The sequence below is a fragment of the Aedes albopictus genome, chromosome 3, assembly GCF_035046485.1.
Source record: "Aedes albopictus strain Foshan chromosome 3, AalbF5, whole genome shotgun sequence".
Taxonomy (NCBI): domain Eukaryota; kingdom Metazoa; phylum Arthropoda; class Insecta; order Diptera; family Culicidae; genus Aedes; species Aedes albopictus.
Genome location: NC_085138.1, coordinates 369,429,119 through 369,448,622, shown reverse-complemented (window position 1 = coordinate 369,448,622; position 19,504 = coordinate 369,429,119). Strand labels below are relative to the sequence as shown.

The following is a 19,504-nucleotide window of genomic DNA, read 5'->3' as shown; positions in this document are numbered from 1 at the left end:
AAGCAGTTCCAACTGTGGTTCTGTCAACAAATCCTCCTAGGACTACTCTGAAAGTTCTTGGAGTTCTTCTAGAATTTCTCTAGTGCTTTCTTGTGGGATTTATTCAAGAATATTTGCTGGGATTATTCAAGGCATAGTTTTGAACATTCTGCAAAAAGTTCCTCGGGCGATTTATATAGGAATTCATTTTGAGATTTTATCGTGGGATTCCTTCACTAATTTCTCATGAGATCCCTCCTGGCGCTCCTCGTGACCTTCTTTCAGAAATTTCAGCTGAAATTCACCCACAAACTCTTCCTGCGATTCTTCCAACTATTCTTGCTAGGACTCCTGAAGAAATTCTAACTGTGAAACTTCAAAAATTCTACTAGGGATTCTTCTAGAGCTTTCTCATGGATTTTTTTCTGGGATCCTGCCTGGCAACCCTCCTGGAATTCTTGCCGTTATTTCTTTGGTTGTTCTTCCAGGGATTTCTCCAACGAATCATCCAGGAATTCCTCCAGAGATTTTATCCAAAGACTTTTCCAGAAATTCCTCATGAAATACCTGCAGAAACTCCTCATGACCTTCCTCCAAAGATTCCTCAACCAACTTCTCCTGCTGTTCTTCCAACAATTCTTGTCTCATAAATTTTAACTATGGTACCTCCAGGAGCTCTTCTAGTGATTCCTATAGGATTTTATCCTGGCATTTTTGCTGGATTACTTCCGGGAAATCTTCGTGAGATTTTTTTAGCATTTCCTCCTGTGATTTCTTCATTGCGTTCTCTATGAGTTCCTCCAGAATACCTCTACCGGTTCTTCCAGGGACTTCTCTAGATATCCAGATATTTTTTCTAGGAATTTTTCTTTGGATTTCTCCAGGAATTCTTGATGGCGTTTCTTTAGAAAGTCCTGCATAGTTTCCTTCAGCAATTCCTCCTAAAACTTCTGCTTAAATTTACACAATGATAAATCCCAAATCTTTATAAGAATTCCTTTAGAAATTTTTCTTAAGATTCTTCCCGAAGTTCCTCCGGAGATTCCTCCAGGTATTTTTATCCAATAAATTTTATCCAAAGATTTCCTCATAAATTTCTCAAGGGATTCCTCCAGGAGCTCCTATTGGCCTTCCTGAAAGAGTTCCTGCTGGATTTCTCAAACCAATGTTTTTTTTCCAACAATTCCACCCAGGACTCATCCAGAAATTTTTACTGTATTACCACTCGGAAATCATCTAGGGTTTTTTCTTATAATTTCTCCTGAGGTTCCTTCGAAAACTTTTGAGATGATTCAAGGCAATCTTTCTACGATTCTTCCAAAAGTTTCTTTGGTGTTTCCTCCAGAAATTACTACACTGGGATATCTAAAAAAATCCCATGGAATTCCTCCTGGAGCTCCAGCTGGGATTCTGCAAGCGATTCCTATTATGATTCTTTCAGGAATGCCTGCTAGGACTCCTCCAGAAAGTTTTACTGTGATACCTGCAGGAAAACCTCTATAGATTTTTCTTGACATTCTTGCTGGGATACTTTCAGGAATACCTCTGGTGATACTTATAGTGATTATTCTAAAGACTAGTAGGTATGTATTACTAGAAAATTCTCTTGTGAAATCCCATAAGGAATGCCTGGAGGAATCCTAAAAGATGTTCTTTGAATATATACTAAGAGGAATGCCTAGACAAATCCCTGAAATAAACTTTAGAAGTATTCTGGAGAAATCCATGGAAGAGTCCCTGAAGGAATTGCAGGCAATCAATTCTTGGAGGTAGCCCGAAACGAGCTCTTGGAGGAATCCCATGAGGAATTTCTCGAGAAATCCCAGGCCAAAATCTCTGAAGGAATTCCTGGAGGAATCGCCGGAAAAAACTTCTGGAAGAATCTCAAGAAGATTGTCTTGAAAAATCTCACCAAGAATTCCTGGAAAAACCAATACAAATCTCGAGAGAAATCCCTAGAAGAATTGCGGGAGGTATCATAGTAAGAATTTCTAGAATAATCATAGGAGGGATTGCTGGAGGAATCTCTGCAAAAGTGCCTGGTGAAACTTCAGGACTGCCTGGAAAATCCCAAGAGAAGCATATTGAAGAAATATCGGGAGGAATCCATAAAGGAATACCTAGAGAATTCACTGGAAGAAACGATAGAGGTATTCCTTGAAAACCCCATGGAGAAGGCCTTGAAGAAATACCAGGAGGAAGTATTTTGCAAAACCACGAATTGCGAGGTGTCGCATGATACTGTTTCGTTCACATTCGAAAAATGGAACCTGGAACCGCTAGAATCATTTCCCGGTAATCAGTTTGTCGGTTCCAAAATGGCCAGAAGTATTCCATACAACGCAAAACTAGCACATAATGGTGTATTTTGAAAACCGCAATGTTTGAAATTCCAAATGACAGTATTGCACCATTTCCAAAACTTTGTCCCGGAACTGGATTACGGAAAATCGGTAAACCGATTCCAAAATGTCCAAATGTATTCTAAATGACCAATCATCGTAATAATATTCTATAACTTTCAAAATCACGAAGTTTGATATGTCGCATGATGGTGTTTATTCAGCTTAGAAAAATTGACCCCGGGACCACCGGAACCAATTCCCGTGAAATCCGCCTTTCCAGGTTCCAAAATGGCCAAAAGTATTTCGGATTACACAAGAACAGTTCAGAATGATGGATCTTGAAAAATCACGAAGTTTGAGGTGTCGCATGATGGTATTGAATCATATTCAAAAATTGACCCCGCAACCGGTTCCCCGGAACATCCGTAAAACTGATTGCAAGGCACTTAGTGACCGGTATGGACTTACAGACATATGTTTCTGTCATTCTAGTTCATTTAGGTCTAAAAACTAAACTGTTCTCATATCGAAAATTCACTTTATCCAATATGGCCAATTCCAATGACCCATTTTAATTCCGGAATAACTCCGGAACCAGGTGGCCATTCCAAAAATCCATGGAAAATCCCTAAACTAGAAGGATATCCGCTTCTTGTGTCAAAATTTGGTTGAAAAATATTGAAAAACAAAAAAGTTTTAGCGAAAAGAGTGTTTTTTCGCACTCTCGTTAGGGGGGTTGGTAACGGAAGGGTTAAACTAGTTTCTGCCACCTAGTGGAGAATTAGAAGTAATGTTTACCGAACGTTCGATAAAAACTAGCTGAACTTCGGTAAAACTGTGTTGAACTTCGGAAATCCGAACTTTTACCGAAAATAGAACAGCCGAACATGTGACTCTAAAATAAGTGTGTATGCTTCCTTTAAATCTATTAAAAAGAATCTTGATTGAAAACGAGTAGCTTTTGAAAGACGTTTTACCTAGTAGTAAGCATCAGTATTGTGACTCTCACGGACACGTTGTGACTCTCGATGGTTTTGAGTAACTTCAACGTCTTTCACCACAGACAAATAAACAAAACTCATAAAGTAGACTAAGGCAATCGCGTATCGATTAAATGCGTTCTTATGGATTTCGTAGCACCCCTACTTTGACAAGTGTATCTGAGCCTTAACATGACCGACGCTAACGCTGTTCACTGTGTTCATTTACGCCTCAACTCAACATGCAACAACACGCGTTCATTACGCCTGGGAAAACACGCTTGGTACATACTGTAGTGTGTGATGTGGATCCATATAATGCAAGTAGCGTGTTTACAGCACAACAACAAATCTACTTCAGTCATAACATGGCTATCGTATGAGCTAAGTATGAGCTCAAAGTTAGTAGTTGGTTAATTTTTCAATGTTGACTTGTGGTCATGACGTTGTTGGTTTTCACAGGTTGGATAGCATATCAACATTTTCGAGGAATGTGATCTATTAAGTATCAAATAATTGCTAAGAACCAACAACCTCACTCGTCCACCTTACATTTCTGTCATGACATTTTATCATCAGAATAAGAACACGCAACAGAACACCTATATTCAATGACTCATCTGGTGTAAACTTCCCGAATATCAAAAACAACGACTGACTGTACGCATCATCATCACGCGTCAACTATTTCAATTCATGCAAGCGACGCTCGCATCATGCCAAACCAAACAAAAGGGTGAGTTCGTTTCGTCGAACCAAATCCAAACAGCAACAGCAAAAATGGCATCCACGCGCGGTCCAAGTTCATCGAGGCGTAGCAACAACAAAGACTACGCGTCGTCGTCATCTACTACGACGACGCGACGCTGCCCCATCATCATCATCGTCGTCATCGTCGTTGAACCGGTTTCGGGCATTTCGGGCGTGAACCACGGAAATGGTATTGGTGTCGTCACTTGTTGGCGTCGCGTCCGTCGCATCGACAACAAGCATCAGCGCCGTTGTTCATCCGACCCGAATGCTTTGCTGCTAGTTGTCTGCCGGGTGTCGTTCTGATCGGAAGTTTATCGGAATCGTTCCGATTGCACCGCGCGCCGCGTTTGTTTTCGGTACGGAGAGTGTCTCCGCAAGGCAGGTTCTAGCAGTGCCTACAACAGTGAGAGTATAGCTCCGGAGGAGCTATAAAACGGGACCTTGAAGAGCTCGTGACAGGAGGAGGAGGAAAGGGACGGGAAAAGTTTGAGTTGTTTCCAAAAGGTAGCAAAAATCGATTGGCTCCCATCAGGGGTGGTGGGAGATACTTGCGTGGTGGCGTGGTTTGAGGCGTGGGAAACCTTTCGGATGATGCGGGCTGGCTGCTTGAGTAATGATAACAACGCTTCATGCATGGCGATGAAGATTGATAAGAATGCTGCTGAATGTGAAGAATTCAAGATCTGCGGAGGCTCGTTAGACGCGGTGTGCTATAGCGGTGAAGTACTTTTCCGATGAATCATGCTGGTGGTGTTTCAGAAAGTTTAGTTATAAATATAGTTCGCATAAAATGTAAACAAGCGCTACCGACATAGTTACAATGTGCAGCATTTAGTTAGTCAGCGTGTACGGAAGAGAAACGTTGAAGCAAAACAGAGAAACACGGATAACAGGAATTTGGCTTGCGTTCGCGTTGACGGCGATGGAGCAATCCAAACGATCAAAGCCGGATGGAAGTCGGAGAAAGTTATGCCAAGCGCGTAATCACTGCCATCCACCCCGAGCTGCGCCTTCGTTGAACTCTTTGGGGTGAGGCAGAGATTTGATTGGCGCGTGTGATACATATAAATCGCGTAACGACTGATATTTTCCCACTAGAGTGGTCCTAAAAAGGGCAAATCTGAGACCAAGCAGAACAACTTAAATTAAGACACCAACGTTTTAAACGAACAAGTTGAATATCTGTAAGAAGATCACTATCCGGAAATCCTTAACCAGCTGAACAATTTCTAAACCAACCTTTTAATTGGTCAGATAGATTATAAAAGACATAACAAGGATCTTTAATGCAGTTGTATGGCTGTTGTATTCTTATGCTTTGAGCCAAAACATGATCTTTCAAAAAAAAATTCTCAAATTTATTAGATTTTTTTCATACTCTATGCACAAACATTAGCTGACATTTTCGAAGGATCTACGGCTTTAATTGCAAAGAGTGAGAGGCTTTTAGTTCCAATTTGTCTTTATCACGGGCCACTCTAGTCCCCCACGTTACGATAAATACCAAACCCAAAGAGTAACCCAAGCCGTAAACGGAATCACGACCGACTGAGGACGAGGAAGTGATCGGTTCGAAAGGAAAACCTGTCGTACAGCTGAGAATAGCCATCCGTTACATACGACTAACAATAAACTACATATATAGTGAACGGACGCTGATGCTTGAGTACAAGGATGTGCTCAGTTCGTTCGAACGACATTCGTGTTTTAATAGTAGATATACGCTGGTTGTAGGGGAGCAGCGGCAACTATTCAATAGAAAGATAGTTTATTAGGAGATGGATGTCGCTGCGCTGACTGCTGTGTAGCCCTTGGGATGACAACAATCAGCAGCACGTGAATGGACGGGCGAACGAAGCGCCATCAAAGAAGAAAGCATGAAATTGCAGGTTTGGGTTGGGCTGCCAAGTTTTTTTTTTTTTTTGTTAAAGGGGCACCTCGAATACCTACGTTTGTCGTCATCGTCCGTCACATATCCCCCAAGTCAAAAGAGGAGTGGTAATCTTCGGTTTGGATTCAAGTGTCGTCGGCGCGATTTCTATTATTATCTCAGAGTTTGTGGAGGGCTTTGATTTGCATCCAAATTTGGTAGCAGGGATTTTCGGATCATAAAAAGAATGGCTGAGTTTGGAGGGCTCTTACGTTACGTTACGAGTATTGAATCAACACTTACGGTTCGGAGGGTGGTTGTGATAAAAATAGAGCGAAATGTAAAGCTAACGACCGCTCAATGGGAAGATCAATGACTTTTCTTCATTATTATATCATTTATATAATTACAGGAACTAACATTGATGTTGCAAAAATATAAAAATTAGGAGAAATATTCAATTCAAACATTTCTTTTCATGATTAGTGGAGATGAACTCTAGTCTCAGGAAAAACTCCGGGACAAATCCTAGGAGGAATATCGAAATGAATCTCGGAAGATATTCCTCATGTTTCCTGAAAGCAATCTCTGAAGAAAATTCCAGCAGAAACCCCTTAAGGAAACTCAGGAGCAATCCATGAAAGAATTCTAGCAAAATCCCTGAAAGAATCTCAAGAGTTGTTTCTGAGAGAATCCGTGAAGAATTCCTAAAAAAAATCCGAGAACGAAATTTTGCAGGAATCCAATAATGAGCAGTCTAGCAAGAAATTCCGGGAAGAATCCCTGAAGTAGTTCTGAAAAAAATCCTAAAAAAATCATTAATAGAATCTCAGAAGGATTCTTGTTAAGATTCTCAGGAAAAAAAAAACTCATAAGAACTCGTGGGAGAAACCACGTATGGAAAAATCTCCGAAAGAATTATTAAAGAAATATACACGAGAAATCCTCGAAGGAATTTTTACATGAATCTCTAGGGTAGTACCGTAAAACGGGGTATCATTGATCAGCGGGGTAACATTGATCGGCTTGGCTTACCTCATGAAATGTTCAAACAAGCATTTCACATTGAATCAATTTCTGCTATCGAATGGTATATCGTTATTGGCTGTTATTTAGCTTATAAATGACATGTAATTCTTTGAAATTGAATTTCATAAACATTAAAATATATCGATTTTTCCATAACTGTGTTTAGTAACGCAATACAATACATTGTCAAACATCCATGCATGGCATGAATACTGGGTACAATATAAGGGTCAAAATCACTGTATTACTTTATTATGATATCCTAGAATTAGATTTAATGAACAAAACTTTTATGAAAATGTTCTTTTCAAATAAAATATAAGATTTATTACTAATAGGCTTTCAAATCCTTAAGTCATTGCCTACTTTTAGGCGTTATTCGCGGTTTGGAGGATTTTAATCTTAAAATAACTTAAAAAGTACATAACTTGTAAGAATTTGGACAACATTTTCGAAATCAGCGACCCCGAATTTAGTAAGTAAGGATATTTTCAACACAAATGAATATTGATCACTGACATGATCAATGTTACCCCAAATCAATAAAATTAAAAATTAGATTAAAAAGCCTATTTAAATATGTTTTAAAGATTTACAATACTTTTTCGAGTAGCTTAACACATAATCAAAGGGCCAGTACTTGTTTTAAAAATATAAAACATGTAACATTTGCTTTTACAAAAGAATTATTCAAGAAAGATCGAAAATTCTGATCAATGTTACCCCGGATTACGGTACCAGAAACAGGGATAGTGTGAGTGCAAGTGTGCGCGGTTTTAATGTGAATATGAGTTGCACTGAGCAGCTGTGAAAGAATGTCAGGGGGAATCCCGGGAGCAATCTATGTAGGATCCTTACAGGGATTCCTGGAAGAATCTCAGAATAATCCTAGGAAAAAAACCAGAAGAAATTCCCAGAAGGTATCCCGGGAGGGACCACTATCGGAATTTATATAAGAATTCCTAAAGGATTCCTTGACAGAATGTTAGAGAAATCTCTTAAGGAAACCATGAAACATTCCTATTGAAAATTCAGTAACGATTTTGTAAGGAATTCCAGTATAAATCATTATAGGAATCCCGGGAAAAACAAAACTGGAGAAACATTCGAAGAAATCCATAAAAGAATTCCTGGAGAAATCAATGAAAAAAGTCCGGGGGGAATCAATGAAAGAATCCCGGGATGAATGTCTGATGGTACCCTTGGATGTACCCTTGAAGGGAACCTTGGAGAAATTTCTAAATAAACATCGAGATAAATCCCTTTAGTTCCTTTAAAGCATCAAAGGGTTATAGAAACCATTAAGAAATCAATGAAGGAATCATTGATGAACCCAGGAATAATCCCCGAAAAAATCCTTAAATGAATCTCTGGGAAATGCCAAAGGACTCCTTAGAGAAATATCCAAGGGAGTCCTGGGGGAAATCGATGTAGGAATGTCGGAAGGAATTCCGCGAGAAAACTCAAAAGAAATCCCAGAAAGCATACTTGAAAGAATTTCCTAATGAATCATGGGAAGAAAACCAAAAAGAAGTCCGGGAAATATAAATGAAGAAATCCTGGAATGAATCTCTAAAGGTAGACCGGTAAAAAATCCTAAATTCATACCGGGAGAAATCTATGAAGAAATCTTTGAATTCAATTCAGTTGAAAAATTTCCTTCTTTTAATCGTAGGCTATTTTTACTAGTTTTTCTCATTCAGGGGTAAGTTGGAGCTGAAACTGCCAACATTTTAATAAAAAGGCTGTTTAATTATACTGATGTGAAGAACAAATGACATAATTACTTGAGTCATTTGCCAGCCAAACATCATTCGACTAAACAATGTTTGACCAAATTACCCTTTCGGACAAACGGCATTGGACCAAATGGCATGCAGCCAAATGACCCAGAATCATTTTCAATAACTGTCCTATAAATAGGACACCGACCATTCGAGGAACCTGTCATATAAATAGGAAGTGCACTCGTAACAGTTGACATTGCTTACACTTTGAAATGGCTTTTCCAGTCTTGACAAAATTCAAATACAGCTCTTTAACTTTGTCCGACGTTTCGGTTACATTTGGATCCTTTCCCAGCGACTTCATTATTGTCGATTTTCCATCCAGTGTTGTTTCATCGAAAAACTGATCGAAAAATGTGACCGAAACGTCGGACAAGAATAAATGGTTGTATTGGAATTTTGTCAAGACTGGAACAGCCATTTCAAAGATAAATTCTATCGCAGTTGAATCAATCACACTGTCGAGATTATACAGGCGAGATTTTTGGTTAACATCTTGTAAGGCTGTTAAAACTTTCGATTTTGTTGAAATTCTTGGCATATTTGTCGTCCCAGAACTCAGTGTAAATTCAACATCAGATCCTTGGCATATTCCTGTCATATTAGAGAAATTGTTAAAAATGGTTCAGAAACAATATTTCGTTTGAAAATGGCGCTGTCCATAAACAACATAGACTCAATTTTGGAAATCAGACCCCCTCGTAGACTTTCGTCCATTCAAAATTTTAGAAATTTGTATGGACCGTAGACTTTAACTAGACCCCCATCTTCCCTTCAAAGTCTATATAGTTATGGAGTTTATGAATAGGCCCTATTATAAATAAAACAATATTTGGCAAAATCCACTCTTGGAAAATTGCTTACTGGCAGACTTGTTACAAGTTTAACTGATCCTAGGTGGAGCCTTTTATGGGTTCGACTCGAAATCATAGAAATAAGCATTGATTCTGTTGGTTGATTGACATCAACACAAATCGAATACTGAGTTTGAAAATAAAAGCAACCCCGGAAAATATCCTTGAAGAAATTCTCGGAATTATACTCGAAGAAATGTGTAATGGCATCTTCAGAGGTATTCTAGGAAATATCCCGAAACTACTTGATCACAGAATCCCCTGAGTACCTTTTAGAGGAATTCTTTGAGAAAACCTTGCATGAATTTCTAGAGGAGTTCTCATAGAAGGCTATGGAGAAATTTCAGTAGAGATATTGTAAAAATCCTGGAAATTTTTCAAGGAATTTCTAGACAACAAACGTCTAAGTTTTCAGAAGGAATCCTAGAATAATATTCTGTAAAATTCTTGAAGGCATTTCAGGAAGTATTCCTTGGAATACTGTAGAACTTTCAGGATGTCTGTTTCGAGATATCCACGGATAAACTCCTTGACATTGGAGATATTATCTGCAGGAACTTATCAAAGTGCTACAGGAGGAATCCTTGAAGAAATTTCTGGAGGAACTCTTGAAGGAATTTTTGAAGGTATCCTCAAATGAATTTTCAGCAAAGTCATCGGTGAAGTTTCAGATGGAATAATTTAGGGAGTTAAAGAATGTTTCCTCGGGGATATATCTGAAGCAATCCTCTGGAGAAAAGTCTGAACGATTCTTGAAGGGAATTTATAGAGGGTTCTTTGAAAGAATTCTGAGTAGAATTTCTAAAAGAACTTTTTTTTACAGAGGAATGATCGAAAGTGATTTTAGTCAAACCCTTGGAAGATTTTCCAGAATAATTTAACCTTCCATAACTCGCGCGGTTGGCTACCTGCGTCGGCACCACGCTTATGCTGAGTACAAAAAGCGAGATTTTTTCAACGTGTTGTACAAAATACAACAGCGCGATCGCTCGAGGGTTAATGAGGAGATTTTGAAAAAATCAGAAGAAACATTGCACAAATTTCTAGAGAAAAATCCTGGAACAATTTGCGAAGAATTCATAGAAAAAAAAAACATAAAAATGTCCTCTTAGGAAGTCCAGAAACAGTCATAGAAGAACATTCGAAAATATCCATGGATGAAATATAGGGAGAAATTTCCTGGAGGGATTCCTGAAATGACCTACTGCTGAATCTTTGGAGTAATTTTTGGAAGAATTCTTGGAGGAATTTTTGAAGGAATCCTCGAAAGAATTTGTTGTCGAGTCATCAAAAACGGTTCAGATAGAATCTTTGGGAAAATTTAAAAGGATCTCCTTGGGATAATTCCGGGAAAGAAAATCATGGAGGAACTGCCGAAGAATTCTTAGAGGGAATTCATAGACGACGCTTTAAAGAAATCTAAGATAAATAACTAGAAGAGATTAATTACAGAGAAAGGTGATCGTAGTTGAACCCTTGGAAGATTTCCCAGAAGAATTTATGGAGGAATTCTCGAAGAAATTTCAGTAGAAATATTGTAAAAAATACTGGAGGAAGCTTCAGAAAAAATCTCCTGGAAGAATTCTATGAGGAATTTCTAAACAAATCATGAAAACGTCCTCTTAGGGACTTCAGAATGAATCTTAGTAGAATATTCTGTAAAGTTCTTGGAGGTTTTTATCTATGTTTTTATTTATGTTTTTTTATTCTAAACTCCCTTTTAGAGGAATATTATGAAATGTCCACGAAAAACATCTTTGCGAAATTGCGGATTCTTGAAATGACTTCCTAAAGAATCCTTGGAGGAAATTTTTAAAGATTTTTTTTGCCGAGTCGTATGAATAATTTTTAGATGAGAGAATTTTGGATGGTCTCCCTGGTGCAATTACTGAAGAAATCCTCGGAGAACTCTGGTAGATTCCTCTGGGGAATTTATAGAGGATTTTTTTCGCAATTTCTAGTAGAGATTGTTTTAGAGACATCGTCGAGAGCTACTTTAGAAGAAACCTTAGAAGATTCGGCTGATTTTTTTTTGTTTGTATTAAGGTGTATTTTAACTTGAATGCTAATTCTACACTTGAAGATTTTCCTGATGAATTACGGAATACGTGGAGGTACTTCTGGAAGATTTCTCTTAACAACCCTCAGAAGAATTTTGAAGCAAATTCCGGATAATTCGGATAATCTTGGGAGAAATTCTTAGAAATTCTGTAGAAATTCTTAAAATAATTTCACGAGGGACAGGGATCCTTAGAAGAATTCTCGGAGTTATTTCTGGAGGAATCCTTGAAGAACTTTTTGCAGAAGATTTTGAAGGAATTCTTGGATGAACTTCTGAAGGAGAAATTTTTAGTTGAACCGTTGTATTAAAAGCAGATTTTTGAAGTACTTCTCATAAAAAAAGGGAATTTCAACGATTTTTTTTTTCGAGAAAAACCTTGAGAAATTTTTTGGAAGTATTTCTGGGCTAATATTAAGAAAAACTTCCCAAACTTTCAATGCTTGATAGTGTTCTCGTGAACATTTTGAGGGAAATTATGTATGAATACTCGGTGAGCTATCTCTAGAATGCTTCCATTCTGCTTCCTAAAATTTTGTAGCGATTCCCGAAGAAAATAATTTAGGTAAGAAGAATTTGTGTAGTAATTCTCAAAGAGATTTTGAAGGGAATCTGAAAAGGAAACATGCATACATTCTTGGAGATATTTTTTTTTGAGCGAATCTTAGAGAAATGTCTGAAGATTTCGTCCTTTCATTTTCCAGGATAAATCTTAGGATGAATTTATGAAAGAATCCTAGGAGGAATTTTTGGAGGATTTTAGAGATTAATGAAGTGATTCCTTTGAGTATTCTTAAAGGATTTAAAACGGATTTTGTAAATTACTTTTGGAAAAGTTCCTAAATATTCTCGAAAATTCTGGTTGGGATCTGCGGAAAATTCTGAGAGAAACTCGTGAAAAAACCTTTCAGAAATCATGGTTGAAAAGTCTGTTTTATTCTTCCTTATTTTCAGAAAATATTTCTATGATTTTTTTGATTTTTTTTAAGCAGTTAAGGGTCTCCAGTTAGCCTTGTTTTTAAGGCTTAGGATCGCCAATCCGGAGACGACGGGTTTGGTTCCAGTCCCGGTCGGGAAAATTTTCTCGAATCCCTGGGCATAGTGTATCATTGTACTTGCCTCACAATTCATGCAATGGCAGGCAAATAAAGCCCTTCAATTAATAACTGTGGAAGTGCTCAAAGAACACTGAGTTGAAGTGAGGCATGCCAAGTCCCAGTGAGGAGCCAGAAAGGAGAAGAAGAAGACTAAGCAGTAACGGTGATCATAACTAATGGTAATTTAGTGCTAATAGTTACTTGAGTAGTAGGCAGAGAAGGTTTTTAATTGACAAATTGAGAGATGGATTTGTGAAAAAACGAGTTTTGGTGGGATTTGAACCCACGACTCTGTATTCCCTAGACCGACGCTTTATCCAACTAAGCCATAGAACAACGGAATAGAAAGCTAAACTGACGCACACCATGAACGCTTTTTTAACAAATCCACACCAGAACACGATTATTTCTGTGCCTTCTAATTAAATACAAGTTTTCCAGTATGTATCCCAAGTAACATGTTCAAGTCAAATACACCAGAAAAGATTCTTAGAATCATCATAAAACCTAAATTAAAGGTATAAGGTTTTATGGCGGTTCTAAAAACCTCTACAAGATTAATTGGCTATCAAAATGTTACTTGGGTATGTTTCAGACATACCTACCAACAAATCTGGAAAATGCCAGACATAGGTAAACCATTGTATTCCAAAATGCCTTAAAATTATGGACGTCATACTTGCATCGTTCAATAACTAGAAGCTATTTCGGCTCTATGAGAATAGAAAAATATTGTTTTTATTTTTTAGTTTAGATTAGAATTATTTGTTTTACAAATCACAAACGTATTTTTTTACTTTCTTTGTAATTTGTTTGCATAATAATGACAAAATCGATTTAAATGTGCTTGTGTTTCACTAAAATTGTGAGTTCAAATAAAGTTAAGGAATAATTTGACAGAAAAAAGAAAACAGTAATATTAAAAATAGTCTTCTTATGCCTCCTTAAGTAATTGCGTAACCGGTTGAAGGTTATCTACCCTTAACAGCTTATACCGTATGTACTTGCAGCCCAGAATGCAAAAATTAATCGCAAGTAACACTGACACCAATATCAACCACAAACCGGACCGGGCGCTACATCATATCAACTCAAATCAAGATAATAACCCCTCTCTCCAACCTACACAGACCAGACCGTCAGTCAGTAAGCCAGTCAATGCACCACGCTGCTGGTGCTGCACTTACATGCGATTGCGAGGGGACATACACACAAAGAGAAAACTCCGCAAAAGGTGGACGGACAACCTAATTGCTGCATACAGGTACAGAGCGAGAACCGCATGTATGTATGTTACTATGCAATTCTAAAAATAATTCCGCACAGCACAGCTTCCTGTCGTCTCCGTCGTCCGTCGTTGTCTGTTGACCGACAATCGCGGTTGTGACATTTCAGCTAAATTGAATAAGCGCTGTTACCTGCTGCTGCTGTTGCTTCAGGCTGTTGATGCATCCGAGTGCGTTATCAAAGCCAAGTGCTGCACTGCTATTATGAGTCATTTCAATCTGAAGGCATGTCGTAGATGCATTATAACCAGCTGGTATGGACTTGTACAGGTGCAGCATCCCAAGCTTATTTCATGTACAGGTAAACTTCAATCATACAAGCAAGCATACTTTTCTGCGTTTACTCCCAGCTGAGATGGAGGCTGCTTCTCAGCGTATAGTGTTCTGCAAAACATAGGTAACTGGCAAAGAAAGTTCTTAGCTATCAACTGCGGAAGTACTCATACACAAGCTGAGAAACAGGATTTGCCCAAGTTGGGACGTTATGCCAAGAAGAAACACATGCTGGAGCAATCGATTCTCGGCTGCTGGTTTCTCTGTTCGATAAGACATCTCGGATGCTGTCCCCAGCCCATCCCATCTGATAGATGCACGGGAAGACGGCTGATGAAATTCAATTTCCCTCTGCCTGGGCTTACAAGTCGGATGTTGCTTTGTTTACGTGCATAACATGTCCGTTTTAGTAAAGCGAAGGTGTGGTGGATGCTTGGGGAGATGCGCTTACATAGGTACACACTCAGTTGCAGCTGTAGGTGGCTATATGGTGGCAAAACGGACTACGGAAGAAAGGTGTCCGAGGTGTTGGCATCGACTGACACAGTTAATGGAAACCAGATGTGTGAGATGTCGATGCTGAAGCAACGCCTTCCTTCTGGATGTGGTCTCTATTCTACTCTACTGATCATATTATATTCGATGACAGGCGAGTGGATACAGATGGAGTGTTGTTACAACAGATTGTTAAATATCGGAATGGAAACATTTTTCGAACTGACTTTGACTGATGGAACTAATATTCATTCAGGTTAAAAATGTTAAATTTTAGGGCTTTAACGAATAGTTTTCAGCATTTCGAGCATTCATGATTCCCAGTCGAGTAAAAACTAAACACAGTTGGGAAAATTTCCATTCAAGTTGAATTCAGTACTCAACAGTTAGTTATCCACACCAAACAAATAAATATTTAGTCTGTTTGAAGTTGGATTCCGGATTTCTAACACCAGCACCTTCTTCACCATCCTACCTCTCTATCCAAATCGGAGGCACTTCAAAGAAAATTCTAAACCGCGAATGAAATGTTGTCGCTCGTAGATTTCTGCGCTGCCAAACCAAATACGATCCTAAAAATGGCTACAGTGCTTATCACAATGATGTGAACATTTTATTTGAGTTTTCAAATTAAGCATCAACTGAAATTAGATAATGTCCAATGTCCATATACCTATTACTTAAAAATTAACACATTTTTGATTCCCCCTCTATTCCACAATCTTGGTATGAGATCTCTCAAATTTTTATATGGATTGCCGCATTTTTGCCCGTTCTTCACCTCAGAGCATGACGTAATTTATAAACGTTTATTTGGAAAATAAAATGCCAAATCAAACGCATGCTAAATAGGATCTTTTTCAATCTCAATGAACTATTGAGCATTTGTATCTCACCGTTCGAATCGTGTTGATACAACTTTTCTCAATACACAGAAAGCAATATTTTATCACAGACAAACAGACGTAACACTCTTCAAAACGGCTTGGCACATGCATTTAACGATCGATTCGAATTTCATTTGGTTTCCGCGATCGTTCCACCAGAGGCGGTAGTGTTCGATCGCTTTGACGTTTGCCAGTGTACACGTTGCTGAATGATGCAAGCGAAAATTACAGACGATTTGTGTAGTAGTGTGCGTGTTGGACAAACGTCAAATCGAAATTCATCACGGCCGACAGTGTCTCGCGCGGTTATACCAACAGGTGGCAGAGTGCTCATGAAAAAGACACCGGGCAAAATTTATTGATGAATTTTCTCTAAGAGTTACATCTGTTTGTCTGTGATTTTATATTAAAAATATGGTAAAAGCATCACTTTTTACTAGTTTACTAGACATAGTGTCTAATTCAGCCTTTTGCGATCTTAATCGACATAAATTATTATTTTTTAATTGTAGATCCTATAATTATAATAATTGCAGCTGTGGAAACTAAAGATTTTCGGAGACGAACCAGCATCGGGCTGAAAGTTTCGATAATAAAGATAAAAAAACCAAAGATTTTAATTGAAGACAAGAAGAAAAAAATCCTTCAAAAATCAGCTCTCATACATCTAATTTGGTCTGGGAGCTTCTAGTTTGGCCACTTCCGTAAGAAATACAAGCGATTAGCCAAAATCGAAAGTAAGGAATACGGGCAAAGCTGACGCCGTGCTGTTATTTTAGCCAGTGCTTTTTTTAATGCAAAAATTATATTGAATTTTCCAGTTTTACCACAAAATATAGATTTTTTTTATTTAACATATTGTTAATTTCCATAGACTTGCTGTTTACATACAGCAGAGGATTGTTCAGAAATTTCTCCAAGAATTCATCTAACAAAGTTTCCTCAGACGATCCTTCGGGGATTCTTTCAGAAATCTTTAGGAGAATTCGTTCAAGAAATCATCCACGGATTTCTTTGAAAAACCTAAAGTTCAGCATTTCTCAAGAAATTGCATCAAGGATTTCTTTTGAAAATATTCATGGACTTATCCAGAATTTTTTCAAAAGTTCTGCCAGAAATTTTTTTAGAAATATTCCTGGCGATTCCATCGGAAATTCTTCATGAGATTTAACAATTTATTCTAGGACTCCTTTGGGACATATTTCATGGCTTTTTTTCTAAACTTCTTCAAAGATTCGTTAAAAAAAATTGGTCATGTAATTTACCAAGGTTTTTTTCAGGTACTCCTCTAACGGTTTCTTCAGTAATACTTCCAGGGATTGTTCAGCGTCTTCTTCAGATATCGCCTCAAGAATTTCTCAAGATATTTTATTAAGAATTATTTTAGGATGATTTCCATGAGTTTCTTTTGAAATTCCACCAGGGATTACTTTTGAAATAAAAAAAGTCGAAAATTTCTAGAAGGGTTCTTTTATAAATTTTTTTCAAAGTAAATTTTCCACAGACTCCTTCAGAAATTCGTTGATCTATTTCTTCAAGATGTCCACCAGGGATTTTTTCCAGAAATTGTTCTAGAGATTCTCATAGAAGCCGATCTAGACGTTCCTTCAAGTATTCGTGCAGAAACCTCCTTTAGCAGCACGTACACAGATTGCTCCAGGAATAGGCATCAGAATTTTATCAAAGATTTTTTTAAATTCTTCAACCACTTAACCTTATTTACAGCTCTTTTGTCCACTAGGACACAGCGTGAACGATTCCAATTGGCAGCTGTACTTACACACTTTGTACAACGCCCAAATGTATTCTATTCTATTTCTACTATATCGAACTGGTTGCCTTTGCGCTGCTGTCACTTTTCTACCCTGTCCATGGTAGAATGATGAGCACGAGGATGTTGGATCCATTTCCGGTCCGATTGGGGGTCCATTATGCGTTGCCGTTCGCCGATGTCCAAGTTTCCGGGTCCGTTAGAGCATATGCTCAGAAGAGGGTCAGGTGTCAGCCGCTCTCGGTGGGAAGAGCAACTGACCGAAAATTGCTAGTGCCGGGGCTGGGATCGAACCCATGACCATCCACTTATGAAGTGAACGTGTAGTCACCACGCTACGGGCCCCAGCAATCAAAAGAATTTCTCCAGGAATTTTCCTAAAAAATCCCCTCTAATCTTTATTAAGAATTCCGCCAACGATTTCTCGTGAAGTTTCTCCAGGAGAGTTTACCGAAATTCCTTCTGGGATTCTTTCATAGACTTTCATAGACTTTCATAGACCTATCCACTCTACTGAGATTCTGAAAGAGATTTCTTTAGAAATTTCTTCAAGGATTTTTTTTTCTAGAAATTTCTGTTTGGATTCCATTGAAAATATCTCCGGAGACTTCTTCAGAATTTTAGGAACTTAGAAATCAAAAGTTTTTCCATGGAAATCCCATTCCCCGTGAGAAATTCCATCAGAGAATCCTGAAGAAATTCTTACAAGGATTTTTTTCAACTGCTCTTGCGGTTTCGTCAAAAATGTCTGCTGGGATTCCTTTAAGGTCTCCTGCAGGAATTGCTCCAGATAGGCCTTCCAGGATATTCTGCAGAAGGAATCCCTTAAAAAATTCTAATTTTCTGGTGGGATTTCTGAACAAAAATTACTGAAACAATTTCTGAAGGAATGGAGGAAAACTTGAAGAATCTTCTTAAGACACCTCCATAATTATTACAAAAAAAAAATCATGAGAAACTTTTGGGTAGTATCCATTAAGTACGTCCCCCCTCCCCTAGAACCGCGACGTACTTAATGGATGAATACTCTCGAAGTAATTCCAAGGAAAAACATGCTTGAGAAATTTCTGAAGAAGTTCCTGAGGATATCCGTAAATAAATTTCTGTAAATATCACTTAAAAAAAGTCGGCAGATGTCGTAGACGAAGGTACGAAGGAATTTTTGAAGTCGTTATTTCTGAATCCTGCAGAAGGAATTCTTTCGAAAATTACTGAAACAAAAATTGAACAAGAAGTATTTTTGGAGGGATCCTTGAAAGAATACCTGGAAGAACTGAAGAACCCTATGCAAGTACTCATAAAAGAGTTTCTTGAAAAATCCTTGAAGGTACCAAGACATAATAATAAGGAATAATTTCAGCAGAAATTGCTGAGCGAATATTTAATGGAATGCCTAAACCATTACCGAAAAAAAACATCTGAAATAATCTCAGAGGAAAGGTCTGAATAAATTCTGAGCAATCCTTACTGGAAGAGTACCTAGACGAACTGCTAAGGAGAAACCCATGTAGGACTCCCAGAAGAATCTATTGCGATATTTTGAAGAATTGTTAAATAAGTACCTGAAAGAGTCCTTGAATATATGAAGGAACCTTCGAATACCTGAAGATACCTTTAAAAAATTCCAAGAAGATTTTTTTTGAAACTTCTAGAATAATCTCGAGAGAAATTCCAAGGAAAAACCCGCAGAGGAAATTTTGATGATATTCCTGGAGGAATGCCCTCAGAAATATTTGAAGAATACATGCACGAACTTCTGTAGTAATCCTTGAAAGAAATTCCTAAATAATCGTTGAAGGAATCTCACAGGAAGAATTCTTGAGAAACCGTTGATTAATTTCATATTGAATCTTTTGAGATTTCTTAAGAAACTCCTGAAGAAGAAGAAGACTAATGGGAAATTTCTGGACAAATTCATAAAAGAATTCCTGGAGGAATTGCGAGCCTTGTGATGTCATGGTTCTTGGTTCGAAGCCGGTTTCCAACAGAAACTTTTTTAAATTGAAAATCGAGTCCATGGTAAAATTGAAAACATAATT

The 19,504-nt window shown here is 37.9% G+C and overlaps 1 protein-coding gene across 5 annotated transcripts in view; it reads left to right on the top strand.

Annotated features, from left to right (window-relative positions):
• LOC109432299 (ral guanine nucleotide dissociation stimulator-like 1) overlaps positions 1-19,504 on the top strand; it is a 230,401-nt gene that overhangs the window by 131,029 nt on the left and 79,868 nt on the right. The window contains exon 1 of one of the 5 annotated variants that reach the window (XM_029875140.2): positions 3,691-4,561. The exons of 2 other annotated variants lie outside the window; for them this stretch is intronic. The gene's annotated coding sequence lies outside the window, so the exon portion shown is untranslated. 2 more of the 5 variants (XM_029875139.2, XM_062855558.1) reach the window with 2 other exon arrangements.